Source organism: Felis catus, chromosome A1 (genome assembly GCF_018350175.1).
Source record: "Felis catus isolate Fca126 chromosome A1, F.catus_Fca126_mat1.0, whole genome shotgun sequence".
In the NCBI taxonomy this organism is placed as follows: domain Eukaryota; kingdom Metazoa; phylum Chordata; class Mammalia; order Carnivora; family Felidae; genus Felis; species Felis catus.
Window position 1 is genome coordinate 84,402,422 of NC_058368.1, and position 8,799 is coordinate 84,411,220.

At 38.3% G+C, this 8,799-nt stretch overlaps 1 pseudogene; it reads right to left on the reverse strand.

Moving 5' to 3' along the window:
• Positions 1-629: 629 nt before the first annotated feature.
• LOC101082034 lies at positions 630-1,645 on the reverse strand (annotated as a pseudogene).
• Between the last annotated feature and the right edge of the window lie 7,154 nt (positions 1,646-8,799).

The following is an 8,799-nucleotide window of genomic DNA, read 5'->3' on the forward strand; positions in this document are numbered from 1 at the left end:
GGGTAAAAGTTCAAATGGAAAAGGGTAGGAATCACTATTCTCTTTATACAGTACTGAAACAATAATAACATTCAAACACAAGGAAGTCCTAAGTAATATTAAATAGTAATTTATAACAGTGAAATGCTGTAACATCTTGAAGTACCTTCTGAATGACCAAAACAGATGAAATTTTGTTCAGTGTAACTTTAGTTTTTTACACAGAACTATGTATTTTTAAAAACTGACAACCCATGTCAGATATACACAAAAACCTTAACAGACTAGAATGCTCAATAAGTACAGATCTACATTGCTTCATTGCTATGGATTAATGAGCTTATAATTCAATGAAACCCTTTTAACAAATTCTAGTCTGCCAAATGGCATGTTCAAATAGTTTGGTCCTATTAGTTTTATTAACAAAAATCCCAGATTCCTTTATAAGGTGTTTAATTCCTCTTATGATCACCTTTAAAGAGCCTGACTTGGTTTTTGTCTAGGTGAATCAAAGTGTGACCCTCCAGTCCCCAGTCTGTGGGTTCTTCATGACTCTCAGTTCAGTGCAACTCAACACAATGACCCTCCCATGAGTTTTCCATTGGATATTTTACAGCAATTTTAATATTTTCCACAGAGTATCCTGTCTTTCTCTAGGCTTTTGTCAAATTAATAATGGCATGTGGTGTTCCTTAGCATAACCTGCCAAAATGTGATAATTTCCTTGGAAGAAAAGCCATGAGCTGCAATCACACATTTGAGTTGACAGACATCCAAATGGATCCTATATAAAAAGAAAATGTTTGTGTCTTCTGGAATACAGATGTCCATGCTTAATAAATTCAAACAGATCCCAACATAAATGTCTTCAAACTTGATGGTGTTATGTGACTCATCATTTGATAGATTCTTGTCACCGAATATCTGGACATTATGGAACCCAATCCAGTGCAGTAGGGAAGAAACACCTAGAAGGGATACTTTTGGTACGAAATATGGGCTTTTTGGTAAAATCCTCTATAGGAATAGTTATCGATTAGAGGATAACCTGTGAAAAACTTCTCTGAATGGTTTACATTTAAAAGATACTTCACCAAGTTGCCAGTATTGATGAAAACATCAGTGTCTGTCTTCATGATGTATTTGGAATTGGGGCAAAACTCAGTTACCCACCTGTATCTAAAAAAATCTTGTCGTATTATGTCACCTTAAAGAATGTGCTCATCCTCCAAGGACAGTGCTAACACTTTGTCTTCCTTTTCGGCCAGCTGGCCTAGTAAGAAAAAGGTAAGAACCTCATATCCCCACCAAGATTCTTTTCTCACCACAAGTAACTAATGGCCTGTCTGGCTTTCACATCTGAAGGGTGTGAAGTCACCAGAATGATAAGAAGTGGGTTTTGAGTAGAGTAGTTTGAATGCTTTCGAAGTGTGAAGAAAAAGTCTTGTCTGTAAATTGGCTCATATTCATAGAAGTACATCCAATTAACACGTTCTATCACATTGTAGGGGGGCAGGCTGAAGTACCACATCACAAGGAAACTCAGGAGGGACAGCAGCAGGAGGCTCCATTTGAGGGATCTCAGTGACATCCTACTCGGAAGAGTGGTCAAGAGAGCCAGGGCCATCCACAGCAGCTCAGAAGCATACGAGCCTCAGGTTCAGCAACATGTCCAAATAAACCAAGGGTCTTTCTCAGCTGTGTGATCGGATATGAATTCTAGCAAATCTTGCACAACCAGCTCCTGGAAAAACCTCCTTCTTGATTTATTTATTCTGATCTGGTGAAGATCTGATGAAAGATCTTCAATTTCACCAACTGAACAGTTACTAGTATGTAGTAGTCAAAAATAATTCTTGAAATTTCTACTAAAAGAGATTCTCAACTTGGCTTAAAATTCTGCCATTATACTGCTTATAAGAGGCATGCCCACAGAATTTTAGATGAGACTAAAGCACTAGCTTTTTTAGTTTTTCTTCTGATTTCCATATTCCATGCTTTAATTAAAACATTTGCTGTGAACCCCCGAGTGCAGCGCTAACCCTGCTCCAACACAGGTGGGTGGCTGATGTTGCCCTGCTAGCACACACAGCCTCCCGCCATATTTAAGACCTTTCTTGCTTGACATAGGCCTGAACTGCAATATACTTTCCTCTTTGCTGCGTCCCAAAGGGCTTGGACTATTATGTTTTCATATTCATTGGCTTCCATTTATTTTTTCAATTTTTTCTCTAAATTCCTGGTTAACCACTCATTCTTTAATAGATGTTCTCTAATCTCCATGTATTTGAGGGCTTTCCAAACTTTTTCTTGTGGTTGACTTCAATTACATAGCTTTGTGAACTGAAAATATGCATGTACTATCTTAATCTTTTTGTACCTCTTGAGGGCTGATTTATGACTCAGTATATGATCTATTCTGGACAATGTTCCATGTGCACTTGAGAAGAATGTGCAATCTGCTGCTTTAGGATGAAATGTTCTGAATATATCTATTAAGTCTGTCTGGTCCAGTATGTCTTTCAAAGCTATTGTTTCTTTGTTGATATTCTGCTTAGATAATGTGTCCATTGTTGCAAGTGAATATTAAAGTCTCCTACTATAATGGTATTATTATCAATGAATTTCTTCATGTTTGTGAATAATTGATTCATAAAATTGGGTGCTCAATTTGGGGTATAAATATTTACAATTGTCAGATCTCCTTGATTGGTAGACCCATTGATTATGATATAATGCTCTTCTTTATCTTGTTACAGTCTTTGTTTTAAAATCTAATTTGTAGATATAAACATGGTTGTTCTGGTTTTCTTTTGACATCCATTAGAATTATAGACAGTTCTCTATCCTCTCACCTTCAATCTGCAGGTGTCTTTAGGTCCAAAATGAATCTTTTGTAGGCAGCATATAGATGGATATTGGTTTTTTTTTAATCCATTTTGATACCCTGTGTCTTTTGATTGGTACATTTAGTCCATTTACATTCAGAGAGATTACTGAAAGATGTGAATTTAGTGCCATTGTGTTACCCATAGAATTGGTGTTTTGGTGATGTTCTCTGTCTAGTACCTTGTAGTCTTTGTTACTTTGGTGTTCTTTTTTTTTTTTCTTTTCTCCATTCAGATAGTTCCCCTTAAAATTTCTTGTGGGGCTAGTTTAGTGGTCACAAAGTCCTTTAGTTTGTGTTTGTCTGTGAAACTTTTTATCTCTTTTTCTATTCTGAATGACAGCTTTGCTGGATAAAGAATTGTTGGCTGCATAGTTTTTCCAATTAACACATTGAATATTTCTTGCCACTCTCTTCTGGCCTCCAAGTTTCAGTGGACAGGTCTGCTACCTACCTTATGTGTTTTCCCTTGTACATTAAGGACCCTTTTTACTTAGATACTTTCAGAATTCTCTATTTTTATATTTTGTAAGTTTCACTATAATATGCCATTCTGTTTACCTGCTTTTGTTGCTTTTGATGGGAGTTCTCTGTGCCTTGTGGACTTGAATGCCTGTTTTCTTTCCCAGATAAGGGAAGTTTTCAGGTATAATCTGTTCAAATAAACCTTCTGTCCCCTTATCCTGCTCTTCTTTTTCTGGGAATCCTATGACATGGATATTGTTTTGTTTTATGGAATCACTAAATTCTCCATGTCTCTCCTCATGATTTAATACTTTCTGTCTTTTTTCAGCTTCATTATTTTCCATAATTTTATCTTCTATATCGCTTATTTTTTCTTCTGTTTCTTCAGTCCTCGTTGTTATTATATTCCGTTGATTTTGCATCTTTGTTATAGCATTTTTTATTTCAGCCTGACTAGTTTTTAGGTCTTTGATATCTGCATCAAGGGTTTCTCTTGTGTCTCTTATGTTTTCTTCAAGTCAGCTTGTAGTCATATGACTGTTTTTCTAAAATCTTGTTCAGGTATATTGCTTATAAATGTTTTGAACAAGTCCCTGGCTGTGATTTCTTCTTGACTTTCTTTTCAGGAAATTTTTTTCATCTTGTCATTTTGGCTACATTTCTGTCTTTTGTGTGTTTTAAAAGTTTGTTATGTTTCCTGAACATGAGAGCAATACTATATTAAAAAGGGATCATACACTGTCCAGGGCCTAGCACTTCAGGAAGTGTTTCTGGTGTATGCTGTGTGAACTCTGTTGTTGCATTTTGGCTGCTCTTTCCCATTGGTCAGTCCTCTGTAATACTCTTTTTTTCTTGTAGTGGGGAGTGTTTAGACCTTTAACTAAGTGTGCTTGATTTGCTTGTTAAAATAAGCCTGAGAAAAAAACCCAAAACCTTGATTCAAAAAAAGGAAAAAGAAAAAAAAGGAAAGGAAAGGCAAAAACAGCAACAACAAAAACTAACATAGGATCAAAAAACTTTAAAGCTAACTCCAGAGGAAAAAGAAAGAAAGAAATAGAAAAAAAAGAAGAAAAAAAGAAAAAAGGAAAAGAATAAAGAAGCCTGATCCAAAAAAAAGAGAGAAAAAGAAATGAAAAAAAATAAAACACACCAGAAACTATGAGCCTGATTCCAAAAGAATGAAAGAAATAAATAAAAAAAGAAAGGCAAGGCTGGTCTTATTTCTACCAGAACTGCAGGTGTCATTTGGAAGCACCTGATTTCCAGTGCACTTGGTGCTAGTGGGGTGCTGGCTGTGCATTTCTTCTGGAGGAGGCCCACTATATTGGCTCAGAGTCAGTCTTGTCCTATGAAATAAGCAGTTCCAGGCATAGGAGGTAGGGTTTGGTGTTAGAGGTTCTGCTTCCACTGGGGGCCATTGTGTTGCTTTCTGAAGTCCCACCATTTTGGTATTGGGGGTAAATGGTGCCACTTCATTTCTCATCCCAGTACAGAGGATCTCATACCCCCCACTATTCAGGCAGCCTTCAAGAATAGTGAGGGAAATTAGCTCACCCTGTGCCACAATTCTTCTGTGTTGTTTCTTTGGAGTGTGGCTGGGATTCATAACTTGGAGTTTTAATGGACCTGGCACCACATGGACCCGCCCACCTTCTGTGGAGTAGATACACTGTGCCTCATATCCTTTGTCCTAGAAAAACATTCCCATGCCCACACAGTGTGCAAAATCTATGGTGTAGCAGAGTGAAAAGCAGCAAAGGTTATATTCTTTCTGGGTGCACCTCTGTCCCCTGTTAATGAAAGGCCTTTTGCTGAAGCCTGCAGAGTCTTTTGTCCTTGGGGAGGCAATATATCCTCTTCCAAATGTGTCCAGAAAGGGGAAAGTACTCTCCCAATGCACAGGGGAGGTTTCTGCACCATACTATGGAACCCAGGGCCAGCTCCCTCTTCCTCTGAGCATGGTCTGCTCCTGAGAAAGTCACACCCATCCAAAACTTCAAGGTTTGCTCTCCAAACACTGTTTGCCAAAAAAACAAAAACAAAAACACAAAAAAACAAAAACAAAAACAAAAACAAAACCCATGCAACACTCAGTACTTCTTGTTTACCAGTCTGTGGTCCAGACAGGTTTTCCTCTTGTGTGAATGCTGATACTGCAGTCTATTAACCCCTCTTTGTTTCTTTCCCTTTTGTCTCTCCATGGAAAGGGTTCCCTCCCCTCTGTGGCACTGCAATTTTTCTCTCTTCCACTTCACTTCCACATACCTGGCAACTGCCACACTGTGTCCCTCCAACTGTGGAGATCCTTCTGCCTCTCTGCAGGTCAATTTCCTGGGTATTCCAAGTTATCTGACCTCAATACAGCTGTGTTTGAGGGACTATAAAGCTCAGGGTTCCCCTACATTCCCACCATCTTAACTCTTCCTCCCCACAAACCACATATCTGACTCATACATAGGATACATACAGAACTCTCAAAACTTAATGGTAAAAACGTAAACAATCTAATTTTAGAAAATAAGCCAAAAGACATGAAAACACATTGATGTTTATTTTATTGAAGTACAAATTAAAATCTCAAGGAGATGCTACCATCACTCTGAAGAGTGGCTAAAATAAAAAAGTAGTGATGACACCAAATGCTAGTAAGGAGAGAAACTGGATCACTTATTCATTTCTGGTCAGAATATAAAATGGTACAGCCACTCTGGAAAGAATCTAGCAATTGTTTTCAATACTAAACATGAACTTACATTACAACTCAACAATTACATTCTTAGGTATTTATCTCAGAGAACTGAAAATTCATGTACACACACACACACACACACACACGCACACACCCTATAAATAAATGTTCATAGCACATTGGGGCACCTGGGTGATTCAGTCGGTTAAGCGGCTGACTTTGCTCAGGTCATGATCTCGCGTTTCCTGGGTCCAAGCTCTGCATTGGGCTCTGTGCTGACAGCTTGGAGCCTGGAGCCTGCTTCAGATTCTGTGTTCCCCTCTCTCTCTGCTCCTCCCCAACTCACGCTCTGTCCCTGTCTCTCTCAAAAACAAAATAAAAAAAAATAAATGTTCATAGCACACTTAATTATAACAGCTCAAACCAGGAAACAACTGAAATGTCTGACAGTAGGAAAATGGTTAAACAAACTGGTGCCACCATAGGATACTATAGAATGCTACATAGCAATAAAACAAGATGGATTATTGATACAACTTGAATAGAGCTCAGGTAATTATGCAGAGTGAAAGATCAATCTCTAAAGGTCATGTACTATATGATTCCATTTATTTATCATTCTAGAAATGACAAAATTATAATGATGTCTCAGAAGGGGAAGCCCAGGAAGCTGGGGCCTCAGGGGCTCCTTGTGAGGGCTTCTTCCCTGGAGATAATATTGGTGTGAGTAGAGTTGGGACCTACCTGCCCAGACAGGTGCTGAGAGGAAAGAACTTGGAAGGAAGAGGTGGGATACTGACTTACATGCTTCAGGGCATTAGGAAGACAACTTCTCATTTCTCCATTTCTGCTGACTCCATCTGACTTCAGAAGCACTTCAAGGACTGGTTAAAATAGGGAAGACACAAAAACTACTTGTCTGTCTGACTGGTGGGCTAGAAACTGTCTTGGCTTGAAGGAGGCTTTGTCATCTTTCCTGGACTTTCCCTTTTTCCTCTCTCATTCCTTCATCCATAGTTATAGATTGCTTGAGCAAATCATGAGCAAAGTGTCAGGCTCTGTGTTATCTTAAATGTCTCTTCAAATGAAGTGCAACTAAAGTGAGGAAAGTAAAGGGAAAGAAAAGATACTGGGAAGAAGGAAAGAGGGAGGTGGAGAGGGAAGGAGGGAAAATAGCAAAATGCATGCCAAGCACTTTCCAAACTTGGAGATGCAGGTTCAGGTAAAGAGTAGACACATAATAATGTTTTTGAAATCACTAAAAAGAATAAGAAAAAGTTCCTGCCTCCAAGAACTTCCTATTTTCATACAGTAAATCACAGTACTGAATAACAACTCAACCAATCAATCCTTCATTCACACCTCTTCATTTAGTTACTCTGAAATATGCCTGAATACCTGCAGAGTACAGGGACTCTCTTCCAGAAGGAGGTTGCACTGCGGTTACTTCACCTTGGCCCATCCGCCTCTGGCCAAGCTTCTAGTGCTTCCCTGGAAATCCCAGAACACAAGGAATCCAGCATGCAATGTCTCCTTCCCCCCATCTCAGGGCTCCTTCCTTGGGTCCAGGCACCTGACCTCTGGTTGTTGATCAGCAGCTTGGTTTGGCTGAGTGTGGGTGGTGGGGAGAGGGGTCAGTGGGTGATTACATATACCTCTGAGGTGAGCTGAGGTAGCATTGTGTGCTTGTTGTGGATGTAAATTGACATTACTGGAGGTAATAATTGTGTATTTTGTGTTGAACAGAGAGATGGCAGGTGTATGCAGCCATCTGTGTGAGGGTGTGTGGCGCATTTGTGGAGCCACTGTGGAGGTGATTTTATTTGTAAGTGTCATTTGCTTACACTTCATAGCCTATACCTTCCTTTAATCTCTAAGTCTGTACGTGATTAATGCAACATACACGCATGCACACATGCATGGGAAGTGCCCACTGAATTCTTCTATACATAACCAAAGCTTCAGAGATCATCCCCTTGTCCACAGAGACCTGTAGGCAAAGGAGGTGAATCTCACACACTGCCCTTCTCTCTCATTATATAACATGCAGGTATATTATATTAAAAATTTATATACAAAGATAAAAAGGTGAGAACTACATAACTTGTTTATTGTCTCTTGGACAAAATAATTTAGACTAAGACTTGTAAAACATTGTAACAATATCATTCAGTTTTGGTCGGTTTGATTTGTCATGATGTACCATTTTATTTTATTTTATTAATTTAATTTAATTATTTAATTTATCTCATCCAGAAACACTCTCATATACACACTCGTAGTGTTGTTGTTGTTTGTAGTTGTTTTTTCAATTTAGATATAATTGGCATATAACATTGTTTAGTTTCGAGTGTGGAAAAGAATGATTCAATATATGTATACATTATGATATGATCACCACAACAAGTCTAATTCACAACCATCACCTCACAGAGTTATAATTTTTTCTTATGATGAGAACTTTTAAGATATACTCTCTTAGCAACTTTCAAATATACAATACATAATTATTAATAATAGTCACCATGCTATATATTAAATTTATTATGTTTTATAACTTATTTATTTTATACCTAGAAGTTTGTACCTCTTGACCCTCTTCACATAGTTAACCCACCCCCAACTCCCACCTCATCTAAACCTACCTGCCTCCAAAAGGCCCCATCTCCAAACAGTAACAATTAGGGAAATAGGCTTCAACATATGAATCTGGGGAAGAATGGACAACTTCAGTCCATAACACCTCTCACATCTCCAGTTGTCCTTGAGGGTAAGTTCA